The following is an 18,725-nucleotide window of genomic DNA, read 5'->3' as shown; positions in this document are numbered from 1 at the left end:
TTAATACACATAAATCAAATGCATTTCTATACATCAGTAATGAATCCTCTGAAAGAAAAATTATAAAAACTATTCCATTCACAATAGCCTCAAAAAAAATAAATGTGCTATACAGATTCAATGAGATTCCAGTTAAAATCCCATCATCATTCCTTATAGAAATAGACAAAGCAATTATGAAATTCATTTGGAAAAATAGAGACTTACAATAGCCAAAGCAATACTTAATAAGAAGAGTGAAACAGGAGGCCTCACAATAACAGATCTTAAAACTATACTACAAAGCTAGAGTAACAAAAACAGCATGGTATTGGCACCAGAGTAGACATGTAGACCAATGGTACAGAATAGATGACACAGAGATAAACCCACATAAATACAGTTATGTAAATAAACACAGGTGCCAAAAAACATACATTGGAAAAAAGATAGCCTCTTCAACAAATGGTGCTAAGAAAACTGGAAATCCATATGCAGCAAAATGAAACTAAACCTCTATCTCTCACCATGCATAAAAAACTCAACCTAAAGTGGATCAAGGACCTAGGAATTAGACCAGAGACCCTGTGGCTTATAGAGGAAAAAAGTAGGCCAAAATCTTCATCATGTGGGATTAGGCCCTGACTTCCTTAACAAGACTCCTAAAGCACAAGAAATAAAATCAAGAATCAATAAAAGGGATGTATTCAGACAAAAGAACTTCTTTTGGCAAAAGAAACAATCAATGAGGCAAAGAGAGAGCCTATATCTTGGGAGCAAATTTTTACCACTCGCACATCAAATAGAGCACTAATCTCTAGGGTATATAAAGAAAACACACACACACACACACACAAAAAAAAAAAAATAGTCCCAATTAATAAATGGGCCAAGGACCAGAACAGATACTTCTTCAATCAACAAATTTATATATATATTCAACATCTCTAGCAATTAGAGAAATGCAAATCAAAACTACTCTAAGATTTTATCTCACTGTAGTCAGAATGGCAGCTATTAAGAATACAAACAACAATAAGTGTTGGCGAGGATGTGGGGAAAAAGGGTACACTCATACATTGCTCGTGGGACTGTAAAATGGTGCAGCCAATCTGGAAAGTAGTATGGAGATTCCTTGGAAAACTTGGAATGTAACCACCATTTGACCCAGCTACTGCACTCCTCTGTCTGTATATACCCAAAGGACTTAAAAACAGCATACTACAGGGATACAGTCACATAAATGTTTATAGAGCACAATTCACAATCACTAAACTGTGGAACCAACCTAGGTGCCCTTTAATAGATGAATGGATTAAAAAATGTGGCATATATACACAGTGGAATATTACTCAGCAATAAAAGAGAATAAAATCATGGCATTTGCAGGTAAATGGATGGAGTTGGAGAATATGATGCTAAGTGAAGTTAGCCAATCCCAAAAAACCAAATGCCAAATGTTTTCTCTGATAAAAGGAGGCTGATTCATAGTGGAAATGAGGAGAAATTCATGTTAGGAGGGAGAGCATGGGAGAATTAGATTAACTCTAAATAGGAGAAAGGGGTGGGAGGGGAAAGGAGAGGGCATGGGGGTAAAAAATATGGTGGAATGAGATGGATATCATTACCCTAAGTATTTGTATGAAGATATGAATGGTGTGAATATACTTTGTATACAACCAGAGATATTAAAAATTGTGCTCTATATGTGTAATATGAATTATAATGCATTCTGCTGTCATACATAACAAATTAGAATAAAAAATCATTTTTTTTAAAAAAAGAAATACATTGAGACCAAAAAACTTACCCTCAAAGCAATAAAAGGAAAAAGGGTCAGCCTAAAACTCTACATCCAGTTGCCACACTCTTCAAGAACAAAAGTGAAATACAGCCTTCTTGACACACTGAAACAGAAAGAATTTTCCATCAGTGCACCTGCCACAAAGGATGCTCTTCAGGCAGATGGGAAATGATCCAGGTGCAAGTCCGGAGCTAGGAAAAGGAGGTCAAACCAGCAAAGATGGTAGGTAAAGTGTGGAAAACCAACTAATGCTCAAGACGTACAAAAAATAATAATGGCACTTTGGGGGTTTAAGTAAATGCAGAAATTAAAATATATAAATACAATATGTCAGAATGGTAGAGTGAAGAATTCTAAGGTCCCTGCATTGTGTTAACATTGGGCTTTAGTAATTCCAGAATGCTATTGTAATTTTTAGGGCATCTATTAACAGAATCATAAGACAGCCTATTAATATCCAAATTTTCAAAGTAAAAAAAAACAAACTGTAAATAAATAAAACCATTAACTCCCGCCCCAAAGGGCAAGACAGTAGAAAAGAAGAAGTGTAGAACAGATAAGACAATGAACAGCATGTGGTCAGGTGCGGGCCAGCTCAGTGGCAGAGGGAAGACTCAGCATGTGCTAGCCCTAGCTTCAGTGCCAACACCAAGAAGATAAATAATAAACAAGCACATGGTCAGACGGTGGGTTTAAACTCAAATATATTAGTAATTATCCTATATGCCAGTGGATTAAACCAACTGACCAAATCTCCAAATCAAAACTCAATGTTACCAGTTTTTAGTTTAAAAAAAAACAAACACTATATACTGATAAAAAAGATACATCTCAACCACACTGGTGTGGGAACACAGAGAGGCTAAAAGAAGGACAGAAGAAATGCCGCTTAAACACACCAGTGGAATTAAATAAATAAACAGCCCTGAACAGACTTTGAAGCAACAACTGTGAGAGGCAAAAAGGGATCATTTCACATGATGGTAGGTCCAGTTCACCAGGAGACACGACGTGCCAACCTAAGCACTGGAGACCCTAAGGCATGGACACGAGCCCCAAACAGGCACAGTGGACTAGTGATCACCCTGCAAGGACCAAGGAGCCTTTGGGGGACGGAGGAGCATTGGCAAGCTCACTGGCATCTGAGGCGGGTTGTGTGCTTTTCAAGATGTGTTACTTTCCACAGCTGAAAAATCTTTTTAAACACTCCTAGATGCATATTTACCACAGTGACGTCATCTCCAGGGTAAGGAAAAAAAGAAACAAATATTACAGGTTATCAGTGCTAACCAAGAGAAAAAGCACTTGATGGATACAACAGGCAGTTTTAAACTGCTGAAACAGTACATAGATTCTACTTTTTGCCTGAGTTGTTTGAAAAATATTAAATCCACTAGAATTCATGAGGCAGGAAGGAATAAGGCAGTTCCCTGCTCAAGCACAAACAGCGAGGCAGTTTCCGGGCAGCTCCTCATTGTAAAATGAGGTGACTGAGTCTTCAGGGTTCCAGTAATTTCAACTTTTTCATGAAAGCATCAATATTTTTATCCTAATTAACCTGCTAGTCTACGATACAATTGAGAGCTAACCAGGAATTTTTTGGTCAATACCAAAATCCTTTTATAGCACCCCAAACATAAATCCTTGACTTTCATAGGATTCTGTCTAGTGTTTATGCCCAAATTAACTTCATTATGAGCACCTAGAGAAATATTATTTAGTATCTTTCATTTAAGAAATAAAAGAAAGGTGGAAGTTCAATAACATTCCCTTAAAACTTAGGGTTTTAACACGTGTTTCTGCACACACACTCTGTATGCTCCTGTCGGGAAAGCAAGCGCATGGAAAGTCAGGAGGAAATCCACATTTTCCATTGCTTGAGTAGTTTCTTTCTTAGCAATTTAGCCAGTCCCTAAGGAATCAAAACAGAGCATGATTTCACCTTCTCCACACATGCAGACTAAAAACAACAGAAGTCCTTGGTCCCTAGGATGTATTTCTAGCCTTCAGAAGTTTCTATGCAGAAAGCAAAGTCCTGTGAGTAGAGAGATGCAGATGCCAGAGTGGAAACAGGGGACAGGGAAGGGTCCCCATGTGCTTGTTCATGTTCCTATTTCCTGCAGGGTCAGAGGGGTCCTGCAGGAGCAGGGGGTGCAAGGGGGAGACCCAGTGGCGGGAACCCGCGGAGGCCTCGCTCGTTCCCTGAGGCTCCCACTGAGGATACCGTTTGCCCTCCTCCGCTCACTGATAACGCCTCACACGTGAATCAGCTGCTGGTTAGTAGTATCTTCTAAACAGGGATCCCCTGGTGCAAAGATATACCATTATCCACAGGGCCACCAAGATAACATGGTGGCCAAGCATGGTTCCAGGTACAGCACGCGGCAGAGCAAAGGTTCTCAGGGCAAAAAGCTTCCTGATTGTGGGGATTTCTGGCCTTCAGGAGGATGTACTCCGACAGGCCACGCAGGATAAGCGGCACAGGAGTGTGGGCTTCAGCAAAGACGGGCACTGGGGAGAGGAGGCAATCGAGTGTGGGGACACTAGAGCAGTGCAGAGAAGGCCGCCAGCCAGCAAGACAGCCAGGCGGGAGGCTGGGCAGGGCACCCAGTCACTAACCAACCAGCAGCTTGCAATTGTAGTGTCTCTACGTACTGTTTAAAAATGGATTTAAATTAAAGCAAACAAACCATTTCCCTACACCTAGAACTCAAGAAGTGTGAGTGGCTGGAAGAGGACAGCCCTGTTACCCTCAGAAAGCCAGGTGGCTTGCTAGGCGCCAGGGTCTGAATGACCACCTGAACCTGCAGCTGCCAGACTTCAGGGGGGACCCCCAGGCCCAGGGGGCAGCCCTGCCACATGGATGGGGAATGGCGGGAGACAGCACCCCACCCCTCGTTTAACACACAGGATATTAATTATTGCCCTCTCTTAATTAAGGATATTTTTTCAGCATGGAAAAATCTATTCTATAGTTTAACCTGAAAAATATGTTCTATAATTTAATTTTCAGGTCTGCCACTCGAATCTCTGTGGAAACACACTTCCATATCTCCAATAGCTGTCCTATCTAGAGACTTCTTAGAACTCAAGGCTTTCTGAAAAGTTGACCAATGGTCCTTACTCAACTGATGAAATGAGAAACCTAGTACTTTAAAAGTCCTGTCAAAGATCACTACTATACAGAGATGCTAAAGAAAGATACTTTTAAAAGTTGTTTAGTCTTGATCACTACTGTTTTCTTCCTTGGCAAACAGGAATGAAGGGAGGAGTGACCAGGACAACACCTTGATCAGGGGGAGAATTTCTAACCCAGCTACCGGAGGCTAATCCTGAGGGTCAACGTCATGACCACACCTTCTAGACCACTGCAGTGGTAAATATCTAGGATGGCAACTGCGACTGGAACAGCAACAAGGAAGAGCAGGCATTTAAGCTTTTTTGTTTAAAACAAACTATATATATATGATTAGTATCCAGAAGTATAAAGAACTCCTATAATTCAACAAAAACAAAACATATTTTCAAAAGTGGGCAAAGGATTTGAATAGATGTTCCTCACATGAAAAAAACCCCAGCAATCACTAGGGATGCAACCAGAAATCTTGATGGCATATTACTGCGCACCCAGGGATGGCTATTATCAAAAACAGTGTTGGCGAGGCTGGGGGAAACCAGGTCCCTCACCCACTGCTGGTGGGAATGCAGATCAGCGCGGCCACTGTGGAAAACGTAAGACTCCTCAAAGAACTCACAGAATCACCCAGGATGCGGCTGTGCCAGTCCCGGGTGTACACGGCAGAACTGAAAGCAAGAGCCTGAGGAGAGATCTGAACGCCAGCGCTCACAGCAGCACTGCTCACGAGAGCCGAAAGGGGGACCGACTGAAGCGTCCATCAGTGGTCAGAGGATAAGCCAATGCTGCCTCCGATGCAACACCATCCAGTCTTCTAAAGGAACGCCGTCCTGACACACACAAATAAACCCTGAGAGCATCGGGCCAGGGGAACTCGCTGGGCACTGAGGGCGGAACTGCGTGAGTCCACTGAGATGAGGAACCTGGACTAGCCACAGGCCAAGTGAGGCAGGAGACATGGGGAGGGAGTGACGGAGATCCAGTGCCCACAGGGCTTGGAGGTTCAGTCCGTGTTGATGGAAAAGTTCTACAGCTGGGTGGTGGTGACAGGGCACAAGGTGAACGTAATGAATGTCTCTGAGTTCACCTTAAAGAGGTTAAAATGGCTCATCTGCGCGTCATTTGTATTTCACCAGACACACAGAGGAGTGGCTCTGGTCATGGCCCTGCCACCGCAGGGTCTGGGCTGCCCTCCTTCTGGCCATGCTCACCTCTCGGGTCCCTCAGAACAGTGCTGCACACGTTACCAGATGCTGGAACAGCAGCTGAAGCCCCATGCTGCTTCTCTGACAAGAGAATCCATTCGGTTCCAGAATCTCTTTGCCACAGGTATTAGGGGAAGCTAGAACCTCTCCCAATGCCAGTGGTGACTCTTGGCTCATGCAGATTTTAAATGTTGTTCTCAGGTTCTTTTATACTTTATTGAGGACTCAAGAGCTTTTGTTTATACGGGTTATACTTATTGAGATTCATCACAACAGAAATTAAAACCAAGAAAATTTTAGAGCCTAAGAATTCACAAGGACATGCTGGCAGAGTGATGGCACGAGTATCACACAACCCCCAGCAGCTCTGGGCACAGCAGTGAGGGCAAGAATGGAAGAGGGAAACTGTCCTCACTCAGCGCTGTGCGAAAACCACCTGTCCCAGCAAGCCTACTGCCAGGGTCTCAGGACACCAGGTCCCCAGCCTCCATTTGGAAAGATTTGGTGCAGACAGGTCAAGGAGCTCCCGTCTGCCCTCCCGTGGCCTGCAGGGATGGGGGGGTCACGCAGCTCAAGACCAACAAAATAAGCTTCAGCTACGGGGTTTCTGAGAGAATTACCCTCAGCTTAAAAAGCTCATTTTTCCCCATTTTATATATGGTAGTCTTTGTGAGACACCAAGAGAGGAAGACATCACCTCAAGACCCAGGAGTAAGGAAGCCTGAGAGGACTGGCCAGCATCCTGTGAATGGCACACAGGGAGATGGCCCTGTGTCCTCATGAGGCAGTTTAGGAGATGACTCCAGCTGTGGGTCCCTCCTGGGCAGCCACCTGTCATCGGCTTCCTGCTACTTGTAGTCACACACATGCTACCTGACATATCTCTCTGGAACTTAGTTCTCTGAGCATATTTTTTAAACCATGCACACACACACACACACACACACACACACACACACACACATACACAGTACCTGGCACATTGTAGGAGCTTGTTAAATGTGCACTGAACAAAAATGTGAAAAAAAATAACAATTAAACAAATCCACCAAGGCTGTTGTGGAGGACAGATACAGAAGGACAAGACTCAGGCTGACTTCCTGCTGAAAGAAGCCCGTGCAGCTCGAAGACTGTCAATATTTAAAACAATGCAAGCTCATCGAAAATGGCTGCATATGGCATTGGTCCAGGGGACCAATAGAGCTCAAGGGAGTTCCTTGTGGTCTGAGACCTCTATGCCAGAAGTCTGCGCAGCAGGCCTACACAGGCCACAGAAGGACACCACCTTCTCCAAGGAACTTCCTCACAAAGAGCACTATTTTTTTCCCCATTTTTCTTAGGCACAACTAAAGACCTTTCTCTCATGAAATAAGCACCAAACAAGAGATCTGTAGCCAAAATGCTAAAAACATGTTCAAGGAAGAAGAAAAGGGGACAAATCAAATGCCTACCTCCCCATCAATACCATCAACTGGAGCCACAACAGCCTCGTAAGAAAACACTGACACACCCTGAAACCTCATCAAATGTAAAGTGAAGACATTATGTTCAACTACACTCAGCCTCCAGGACAGTCCTCCCTCCTGTGCAGGGAGCTGACAGCAGGGTGTCTGACTCACTGAAGGGGGTGTCACTTTGCTTCATTATTATTGTAAAGAAAATCTGTCAAGGCACCCTGGGTTTGTGGCCCCACCCCTGGGAACAGGACGGAGCCCAGAGCCACACCCATGTGCTGATGGATTTGTTCTTTCTTTGTTCTTATTTTGAGATAAGGTCTTGCTAAATTGCTCAGGTTAGTCTCAAACTTCTGGTGATCTTCCTGCCTCAACTTCCCAAGACGCTGGGATTAGATGAGCAGAGGCACTGGAGGAAAGAAACACCAGGTGCTGCAGAGAGCCTGGAGAAGGGACACCAGCACAGCCTGGAAGTGCCAGATGCACAGACAGAAGTCTAGGTGCTGACCTCAGCAGGGGCACAGTACATGAGCAGGGAGAGCCAGGCAGAAACACCCCCATCAAACAGGACGCTCCCTGCACTGCACCAGACCATCTGATGTGTGCTTCCCGACGCTGAAATAAAAGCCTCACGCACTCCCAGCAGAGTTTAACACCACTTCAGCCACTTTATTTTTTTAAAAGAGAGAGAGAATTTTAATATTTATTTTTTAGTTTTCGGCGGACACAACATCTTTGTTTGTATGTGGTGCTGAGGATCCAACCCGGGCCGCACGCATGCCAGGCGAGCGCGCTACCGCTTGAGCCACATCCCCAGCCCAACTTCAGCCACTTTTATTCTATAAGTTAAATATATATTTTTAATATGTATTTTTTAGGTGTAGATGGACACAACATAATGCCTTTATTTTTATGTGGTGCTAAGGATCGAACCCGGGTCCTGCCCGTGCTAGGCAAGTGCTCTACCGCTGAGCCACAATCCCAGCCCCTCTATAAGTTAAAAATTAACAAATATAAAACAGTAAAGCTCTATGCTCATAACCATTATACAATTACAAAATAAAAACCGTACAAATTTTAGAGACTGCCAACTGGTAGCAATGCATCAAATTAACAAAACCTAACAGCAAATCTACAAAATAAAATAAAAAATTGAAATTGACAAAATCGAGTCAATGTGACCAATGGTGCACCGAAACGCACTCTGCAGGGCAGGCAGGCTGTGTGTGGCCACCGCAGACATTGCTCTCCTCCCTCTTGAGCGGCTGTGAACCAGGAGTCTCCACTGAGCTCAGACATATTCTGTGCATTTTCAGCCCTGCTCTTTCCTAAGACCCCCTATATCTAAGATAGTGCTTCTTGGCACCACACAAACACAACTGCAGGCAGTGAAATCTTCAGACACTATTGGGTTAGAATTGCAGGCAATTGGGTATTTTGAAATATAATTTTGTAAAACAAAAATTACCTTTAAAAGGAAAAATAGAAGGTGAAATCCTTGTAGAGAACCACAGCATCGTAATAAATCCCACCTGCTTAATCCCTCTCATCTTTTGGGGCCTGCAAGCCTCTAAAGGAGTTTAAATAACTGTATGTTGTGGGCCACTGAACTCAAACAGAAAAGCATTCTTGTGGTTCACTTTTAGTACTATGTAAAACCAAATGTCTAACTTTATTTCCTATAAAATCTCAGGCCACATGATTTCCAGTTAAGATGGCACAATAAATTCCCTCTTTGATGGATTCTCTCTGCTCCAGATACACAGCAACCAGAGGGCTGCTCTATAAAAAAATGCAAGTCAGCTCGAAAACATACATAAACGTGTCTGCGAAGTAGGTGTAGAACAGAAACACAGAAAGGCCAACCCCCAAAGGCAAACGCTTCTGCCATCTGTGCTCAGGAACCAAAAATAGGCTCCCAAACCAGAGGTCTGAGCTCTACGAGATTTGGGGTCTTAACAGGGCCACAAGGTAGAGTCAGACCAGCACCACTGCTCAAAGGAAGGGTGGCAGGTGGTAACCGGAGTCCTGTCCATTTCTTCTCCTTGCCTCTTATAGAACCTGCTCTGGGGAGGGTACGGGCCAGCCAGGACCAGGAACTCGGGAGGCAGCCCACAGCTGCCAGGTAAGTGAGCCACCCCTGCCAAGCCTCGTCCTGGACCCGGGTTCCCTGGGATCTGGCCAGGCAGCTAAGACTTCGCATCAGGGAAGGCAAACAGTGAGGGAGATAAATACCAAATGACTAAGTGAATGAAAACAATTAAAAAAAAAATCTCATTCAAAGCATGCCATTCAACCAAAGTCAAAGTTCAGGAAGAAATCTAATGGCAATAAAAACTTACACATTCACTATGACAAAAATTCACATCCAATGAAATTAGTCATTCCAACAAAATAGGTGTATTTAAAGTGCTAGAAGGTAATTAAAAAAGAAAAAGAAACTATAAAACAAAAAGACAGTTAAAACAAGAGATAGCTAAAAAAAAGAATCAATGAGGGACTATGTAAATAAGGAACAGTTATTAAACTAAAATATATTCCTGGGTACATTAAAGTATACAAGATACTTTAGACAGAACAAAACTGAAAAGAGAACTAGTAAATCTGAAGATAATTCTAAGGAATTCAACCAGAGTTCAGCCCAGGAAGAAAAGAAGAAAAACCCAAAAGAGCAGGTAAGAAAGAGGAAGGACAGAGCCACAGACATCTAGTGGAACCACAGCACAGGAAAGTGAAGACAAAAGAGGAGAACATGGAAGGAGATGAAAGCTAAGAATGTTCAAGAAGGAGTCCTCAGACTAAAAGCATATTCTAAACACCAAGAAGGATCATTTAAATGAACACGAAGGCAGTGGAACCAATAAATAAATGCACACAACTATAACAGTAATTATAAAAAGAAAATCTTCAAAGCTCCCAGGAAGCACCCTGGCATGCCGAACACACTGTCCCTCCATTGACCTGCTGGGTCACAGACCAGCACCCAGAACAGCCAAGGTGACTTGGACCTGGCTGGAGGCCTCTGGAAACAACAAGTGACCCAACAGATAGGAGGAGCATGCCCTGTGATCCAGAGTCCCTGCAGCAAGCACCATGCCTCTCTGTGAACAGCTGGTGGGTGCCAGGTGACAAAACCACCCTTCACTCTAGACACCCACAGAAACCTCTTTAAAAAGCAGACCCCCAGCAGGCGCCATGCTGCACTGCAGCCTGTAATTCTACCTACTCAGGAGGCTGAGGCAGGAGGATTACAAGTTCAAGGTCAACCTAGGCAACCTAGTGAGACCCTGTATCAAAAGAAATATAAAAGGGCTGGAAATGTAGCTCAGAGGTAGAGTGCCGCTGGGTTGAATCCCCAGGAATGAGTGAATGAATGAATTAATTAATCAACAAATAAACAAAGGTGTGAAGCCAGGGGTACATTGGCAAGGGTCTGTAGTCCCAGCTACTCTGGAGTCTGAGGCAGATGTCTCGTGTCCAGGAGTTCAGGATCAGCCTGGGCAACAAAATTTTGAGACTCAGTCTCAAAATCATTTTTTAAAGGGTTGGGGATGTAGCTCAGTAGGAGAGTGCCTGTCTTCAATCCCCATACCACACACACACACACAAAAAAAAAAGAAAAAGTAGATCCCTAACTGTTCTGGCGACCTCTAACAACAGGGGACCGGTCCTTTTTAGAACAGAGACTCACTCTAGACATCAGCATGTTATCCCTGCCCACCCTGCTCTGCCAGCACCACCCAGTATGGACCTCACCAGATTCCTGGTTCCCCACCATGGTGTCACAACCAGCCTTGGACCAGGGAACTCATCACACAACAAGGACGTAGGGCACCAGGCCGACGGAGATGGGCTTTGGTGACTGCTGCCATCAGGAGCTGCTACTGGAGCTCAACGCTTTTCACGCAGGTTCCTTCGGGGCTTCCCACTTCTCCATGGCTACATCAATTCTCCTGCATCTTCTCTGAAGCCAAAGGGAAGAGAAACTCAGGGAGACGGGCGACAGCCTGAGCAAGTGGGAGAGGACTTGACGTGGAGACCACAGGCGAATTGCAATTTTATACACAATCTTGGAAAACTGGAAACACACAATATACACGATATTTGAATAAAGACTAGAGTCACACATTTTTCTTTAAAAGGTCACCAAACCTCTCATTTACGTTCCCCTGGAAGGTAGAGCTCAGACATGCCAGAGAAGGTAGAGCCCTGACCTCACCAGCTCATTTCCAAACAGAAAACCTTCTCACCAAAACCAACCACGAGACGCTGTCTAGGCAGCATGTCTGACAGGCACCCAGGAAACACACAAGAAAAGGCCTGGGACTGGCCACTCAGCTCACAGAATCTTTCTGCAGGCGATGCTATGCTGTGGCACAAGAGCACCACCTACTGAAACAGTTCCCAGGGACAATTTGGTCCATGTATTGAAAAATGGCTCAGAAAACATGACTGTGGAAGGTGGGCTCCCAGCATTTCCAGCAGCTGGAGGCGTCTTTTTCATTTAAAATTAGAGGGAGTGCTTGCCAAGAACTCCTGAAACCAAAATAAGCAGTGTCCTTCTCCCTCCTCCACTTCCTTCAGTCACTGCAGGAAAACGAGTCTCCATCCCTCGCCCAACTGTGGCTGGCTGCATGATTACTATTTCTAGACCCGTCACCTACCTGTTTTCCACAGGGTAGAGAAGACTTCAAGGGCGAAAGCAGTAGTCACTCTAACAGGTCTGGGAAGGATGGATGTAAATCAAACCCATTAGCCAAATTTCAGTCCCTAGAAGACACAGTGCCAAGATCAAGGGCTACAAGTTCCTGCCTCCGTGCCTCCTGGGTCTCCCGTCTGCTCCACCCTGCAGCTTTCATCTGTGGATGGGTTTCACCTGCTACCTCTGGCTCCCCCACCCCAAAGCCTGCACATGGCTGCACACCTCTCATGTCAAGTTCAGAACCTGGTCACTTCCTGTAAGAAATTTCAGACACCTCATCACCTCACCAGCTCAGAGACTCAAGGTGCCCGTTCTCAGGAAAGAGAACAGAATCTGTTCAAACTAGCCAAGGGAGCTTCCAGGTTACTGCTACTGGGCCACCAGTTCATCACACGAACACTGGTGGGTGGCAGGTCTGAGAACACTCTTCAGAGTGCACCACCAAGAGGAAATGCCACCATGTGCAGAGAGGTCCTCAAGAGCAGTGTGGCTCCTCTATTTAAGGCTACCCAAAATGATCACGCCATCTCTGTATTTGAGATCTTTGTAAGAAATGACCACAATGTGTAAACAGAACGGGAAAAAAATTTAAATTTTAGTTCTGTGGCAAAACTAAAGGGCAAAACCTTATTATGTTGGGCTTCATTGTCAGATATTATCATTTGTTCAGCAATATCTCCAGCTATGAAGGAAAGCTCTGGAAACGAGAATGTCTCTCATACTCAGAATAGTCACTGTCTGGCCATTATTTGGGGAAGGAGAAGGAGGAAAGAAATAGAGGGAAGGTGCCAGCAGTCCCTAGGTAAGGAGGAATTCTCTGAACTATCTTATGATAAAAGTTCGGCACAGGAGAGGAACGTAACAGAATAAGAAAAAAAAAAATTCGGCCAGGATTATGGGGTGAGGAAGGAAATCAGAAGATAACAGAGGAATTTCAGGGCAGTGAAACTATTCTGCACAACACTACCTTGCAGACACATGTCATCATGCATTTGTCTAAAATCACAGATTGTACAAAACCAAAAGAAGCCACTGACATGAACTAGGGACTTTACCTGACAAAGATGTGTAATGCACACTCATCGACTGCAACAAATGCACCACTCAGGGGTGGGGGGCATGCTGATGGAGGGTGAACACTAAGGCAGTGGGTGGAGAGAAAACTGACCCTAAAACTGCTCTAAGAATCAAATCACAGGCTGGGGCGCAGCTCAGTGGCAAGGGGCCTGCCTAGCATGTGCAAGACCCTGGGTTTCATTCCCAGCACCACACGAAGGGAGGGAAGAGAGGGAGGGATGGAGAGAGAGAGAGGAAGTCTATTATAAACAATAGCTAAAGGCTATGTGACAGGAGCAGGTGCAAGTGTCACCCATTAACAGTCAAACCTATCCTAGACACTCTGAGCCAAGGGTCAGAAACAAGACAGAGGGTGAAGGCAAGAAAGCTTCCCAAGCACATCTGCTGTAGTCAGCCCTCACCTCACCAGCTGTGTAACAAAACCTGTCAGCTCACTTGCAAGGAGAAGGCTAAGTGGAGGAAAGAACTGGGAGTAAGTCAGGAGACTTTTTCCTGGACTTGGGAACAACTATCAAACACTGACCTCAGGAAACTATTCCTTCAAAGAAACCACAATTTGATTAATTTGTGCAATGATTTATGTCCCAGGGCATTGTGCAGAGCAACAGACCAGCCAGGCATGGTGGTGCATGCCTGTAATCCCAGCAACTCTGGAGGCTGAGGCAGGAGGACTGCAAGTTTGAGGCCAGCCTGGGCAATTTGCGAGACCCTGTCTCAAAATAAATTAAAAGGACCAGGGGTGGAGTTCAGCAGTAAAGTGCTCCCCAGTTCAATCCCCAGTCTCTTCCCCTCAAAAAGAACAACAGAACAGTTAGCCAGCAAACAGATGAGCTCAACACCTGGCACAGTCATGTCAGCAGAGGAGTTGAAGGGAACCTTGGGAGTATCACTGTCATTCAGGATGAACAAGGGCTGTGACCATGGGCCAGGGTCAAGCTGCACCTCCCCAAGGAGCACCATGAGAGGCATAAAACCACAGGAAGGGAAAGAGCCCGGCCAGATACTGATGAAATAAGCAAGCAAACAACAACATAAACTCCAGGGAGGGGTAACACACACACACACACACACACACACACACACACACTCTCTCTCTCTCTCTCTCTCTCTCTCTCTCTCTCTCTCTCTCTCTCCAGGGCAGCAGAAGTGCATTACAAGAACAACAGATGTTAGATTTATCAGAAAAATCTTTCGAATTGGCACCACAAACATGTTACCAGAGCTAAAAAAAAAAAAAAAAAAAAAAAACCCAAGATTAAAGGGTAAAGGAAGGCACGACAACATTGCATCAAGTAGATAACATCACTAAACACCCAGAGATTGTACAAGAGGACTGAATGAAGATTCCAGAGTTGAAAAGAACAATTGGAAGAAGAAGAAGAAAACTTCACTATGTGGCTCAAGCATAGATTTAAAAGTGGCAGAAGAAAAAATAAGCAAAACCGAAGCCAGATCAAGCCAAAGAACAGAGTCAAAAAGGAAGAAAGAAAAATGAAGAGCGCCCCAGAGAAACATGGAGCCCATTTCACAGACATTCAGACCAGAGCCAGAGCTGGCCTGTGAAGATGCAGAAGGCGAACAAGCACTGGAAACCTACTCAAAAGGAGAGTGAAAACATTAAAGAAGTGAAAAGCTACATTTGAATTATCCACTTAAGACAAAGGAACACAATAAAAAAAAAAAAAAAAAAAAAACAAGATGGAGAGAAGAGCATCAAATCAGATCCAACTACATATGTAATACCACTGAAGGGGAAGGCACAAACATCCAGTCGGACTGGATCAAAACCAGCTCCAACCCCAGGCTGCCCATGGAGGATACATTCTAGATTCAAAACTACAAAAAGACTGCAAATAAAAGCATGGAAAAAGATACATCATAGGAACATAAGAAAGCTTGTGTGGGTACACTGATAGCCAAAGTAGACCTCAAGACAAAAGGATGCTATCAGAGATAAAAGGGACAGTTTTTAATGACAAAAGGGTTAATGTGCAAAGAAGAAATAACAATTCTAAATACACCCCTGCCCAATAACAGAGCACAGACTATATAAAGCAAAAAATGACAGAAATGAAGAAACAGAAAATTTAATATTACTACTGGGATTTTGAAACTTTCAATAGGTGAGAGAACAACTAGAAAGAAGACACACAGTAGAATGGTATGCCTGAATACAGACTGGACCAAACAGAAACTGCAGGCCTCTCCAGAACAACACAATGGACGTCATCCTCAGGGCTACAGGCATCCTCGCTGGGATGGACTGTGTGAGGCCCTAAAACAAGGCTTAATATACTTAAAAGAACAGAAATCCATCTGACCTGTGCTCTGATCACAAAGGAATGAAATTAGAAATCAGCAGCAGAAAAACTGGGGGAAAGTCACAAATATGCAGAAATTAAACAACACACTACTAAATAACCCATGGATTAAAAAAAAAGAGAGAGAAGAATCAGAAATGCTTTGAGGCAGTGAAAACAAAGACATAATGCACTCAAACTTATGAGATGCGACTGACAGAGCTCAGAGGGAAACATACAGTCACAACTGCATACATCAGAAAGAAGCACGCCATCAAATCAGTACCCTAATTTCCCACCTTGGGAAACCACGACAGAGGGAAAAAGACCAACTAGAATCTGTACAAACAGAAATAAGATCAGAGTGGAAATTAATTCAAAAGATGAGAAAACCAAGAGAAAAATCAACAAATGTATAAGTTGGTTCCTTGAAAACTGCAACAAAATTAACAAGCTTTTAGTTGTGCTGACCGACCAAGAAAAAAGAGAAAACTCCGGTGACTGGAATTAGGAATTAAAGAGGAAACATCACTACTGTAGTCATAGAAATAAAAGGGATCAAAAAGGAAGACCGTGAAGAACACACTAGTAAATCAGAAACCTTAGATGAAATGGCACATTCTAGAAAGATAAGTTGACTAAACTGACTCAAGAAGGAGTGGCAGAGACGAAACTGGTAATGGAGGGAACCCACAGTGCGAGCACACTCAGACCCATGTGTTCTACGCTGACTGCCCCACAACTTGGGACAAGATGAGAGGGAGAAATCTGTGGCTCAAGGCGTGAGTCAACTCAGTCTTTGACAACTATTCCCTAAATGGAAATGTCCTCTGTAAGAGGATGTCCCTCTCGCTCGATGTTAACAATGACATTTTAGGAGAGATTTACTGAACTGAGCAGAGGTGCTGAGGCAACACGCCACCCTGACAACACAGGCGCCTGGTGCCAGGGACAGGGGAAAGCAGAAGACATCCTGGCGAACTCTGTCTACAGCCAGTGGGGCTGCTCCAAACACGCAGCCAGTCAGTTCTGGAACACACAGTGTCAGAGGATGGGGTAAGGGAACAAAGAGGCACAATATATGCTGTTTACTGTAGAAAATTACCCAGACTGCTTGGTCATTCTACAGCTGTCACCTCTGAATTCATTCTTTGAAGTTCTGTGTCAAACACTGTTGCACTGCCAAGTTGTTTACTGGAAATAACAGGCTTTCCTACATTTGTATAAATATAAAAAAAGTCTACTTACCATGTTTCAATAACAATATTAGATGCAAGCAAATAACTTACTTTACAAAAGATAAAAATGTAATAAATGGCAACAGCTTAAATAGGCATAAGAGCAAACCTTTTCCAAAAATGTGGACAACTACTTATGGGACACAGGTGCTTTTTTCTATGTGTCTAACACAGATCAGAGGGACTGAGCTCCCAGGGAGGCCAACTCAGGAGGTGAGCGGCCAGAGTTGCAACCCCTGGTCTCTGCACACCAACCATGTGACCCGGAGAAGCTACTCAACCTCTCTGGGCCACAGCTGCTGCATCTGTAAGGAGAAAGAATCTAGCAGAGTTTCTGTGAGTAATAAAGTGCAGGAGCTGCACGGGAAGCCCTGAGAACCAGCCCAGCCACTGTGACCCTCAACAAGTGTCAGCACCATCAGCACCATGAATAAGATATGTGAGTGTGTCCCCACAGGTTCCTGTGCTAGACGCCTGGTCTTCAGAGTGGCAGTGCCGAGGGGCAATGTAAGAGGTGGAGCCTGCTACAAGGTGACTAGGAAGGGGTTGACGCAGTTTTCATAGGATCCCTGTTCCCAAAAGAGCAGGATAACACAGAGAGTCTGGCCCCTGAATCCCACTATGGGGTCTCTCCCTCTCACACACACTCCCACAGCGACACCACCCACCATGTTGCCATGTAGCCAGATGGGCCTCACCAGAGCTGAGCAAGGGCAGGATCCAGGCTCTCGGACCTCAGGAACTGTGAGCTAGGTCACCCTCTTTTCTTTGTCACTTTGCCTTGTGTATTTTGATACAGCAACAGAAAACAGATTAATACAGTTATCGCATTTCTCATACAAAGACACTGATGCCTTTCTCCCAGATCTCTCCACTAGATACAAATGATCTCTCTCAGCAAGCCCAAGTGCTTGTCAGCAAAAATGCTCGGAAAAGTACGGAGTCAACAGTGAGAATAGCCACGAGCACGCTGGACAGGCTGTGAGCCACACAGGTCTGAACGTCCCTGAGTTACTTACCTTAATATGCTACAAACATTAGAGATGGAGGCTTTGAAATTTTGCTAAGCCAATTCGTGCTCCATTCAAAAGAGGGTAACGCAAGATGGTTTGGTTAGTTGTCAAGTCGTGGGTTGTATAAATGCTAGTTTACAACAAAAACAACCAGAAAAGTGGTGTGGTTCCTATTGGTTATATTAAATTATATTTGAGGTCTTTTATTTTTCTAGCTGCAAATAATAGGGATAAGAATCTATTTGAGAGCAAGACTCAAATTTAAATAAGCTGTAAATTTCTAACATAACTTAAAAAATTCAGTTCAACCTCTTTTTATGTGCAAGACTAAACAATGCAGTTTATAATTTGAAATCCAAACATATCACTAACAAACTGGGCTCCAATTCCAGCTCAGTTCTACAAGCACTATCAATGGTGTGGCCCAAAATATTATATTTCTCCTAAATAAAAGGGCAGTGATTCCTACCAATTTTACATGATGGAAAAGATTAGATGAGATAAATACTAACAATAAGCAGTATTTGTAACTGTCAATGAAAAACACAAGAAAATATAATTAACTTAAGCTTTGAAACTCCTCTTTCTCACATACACACAATGAAAAAATAATGATCTTGGCCAAGATGTAAGGGAGAAAGCATAAAAAGAAAATAATTGAAAACTCCTTCTTTAGAGTGGAAAAATTATTTTAATATCTAGGAGGATAAACAGAATGATATGTTGCCAAAAAGAAGACTGTAAGAAAATATAAACATTTACAAAATAACATAAAGGAATAGAAAGAAATAATTTATGTCCCAGTGAGAACCAAAGA

At 43.8% G+C, this 18,725-nt stretch overlaps 1 protein-coding gene across 5 annotated transcripts in view; it reads right to left on the bottom strand.

The window, feature by feature from the left end:
* FANCC (FA complementation group C) overlaps positions 1–18,725 on the bottom strand; it is a 192,608-nt gene that overhangs the window by 132,656 nt on the left and 41,227 nt on the right. The window contains exon 2 of one of the 5 annotated variants that reach the window (XM_081262799.1): positions 1,790–1,886. The exons of the other annotated variants lie outside the window; for them this stretch is intronic. The gene's annotated coding sequence lies outside the window, so the exon portion shown is untranslated. The remainder of the gene's footprint in view (positions 1–1,789; positions 1,887–18,725) is intronic. 5 annotated transcript variants of the gene reach the window in all.

Source organism: Spermophilus citellus, assembly GCF_964194105.1.
Source record: "Spermophilus citellus genome assembly, chromosome: 12".
Taxonomy (NCBI): Eukaryota; Metazoa; Chordata; class Mammalia; order Rodentia; family Sciuridae; genus Spermophilus; species Spermophilus citellus.
Note: the sequence above shows the minus strand (reverse complement) of the source record. Positions and strands in the feature narration are given on the sequence as shown.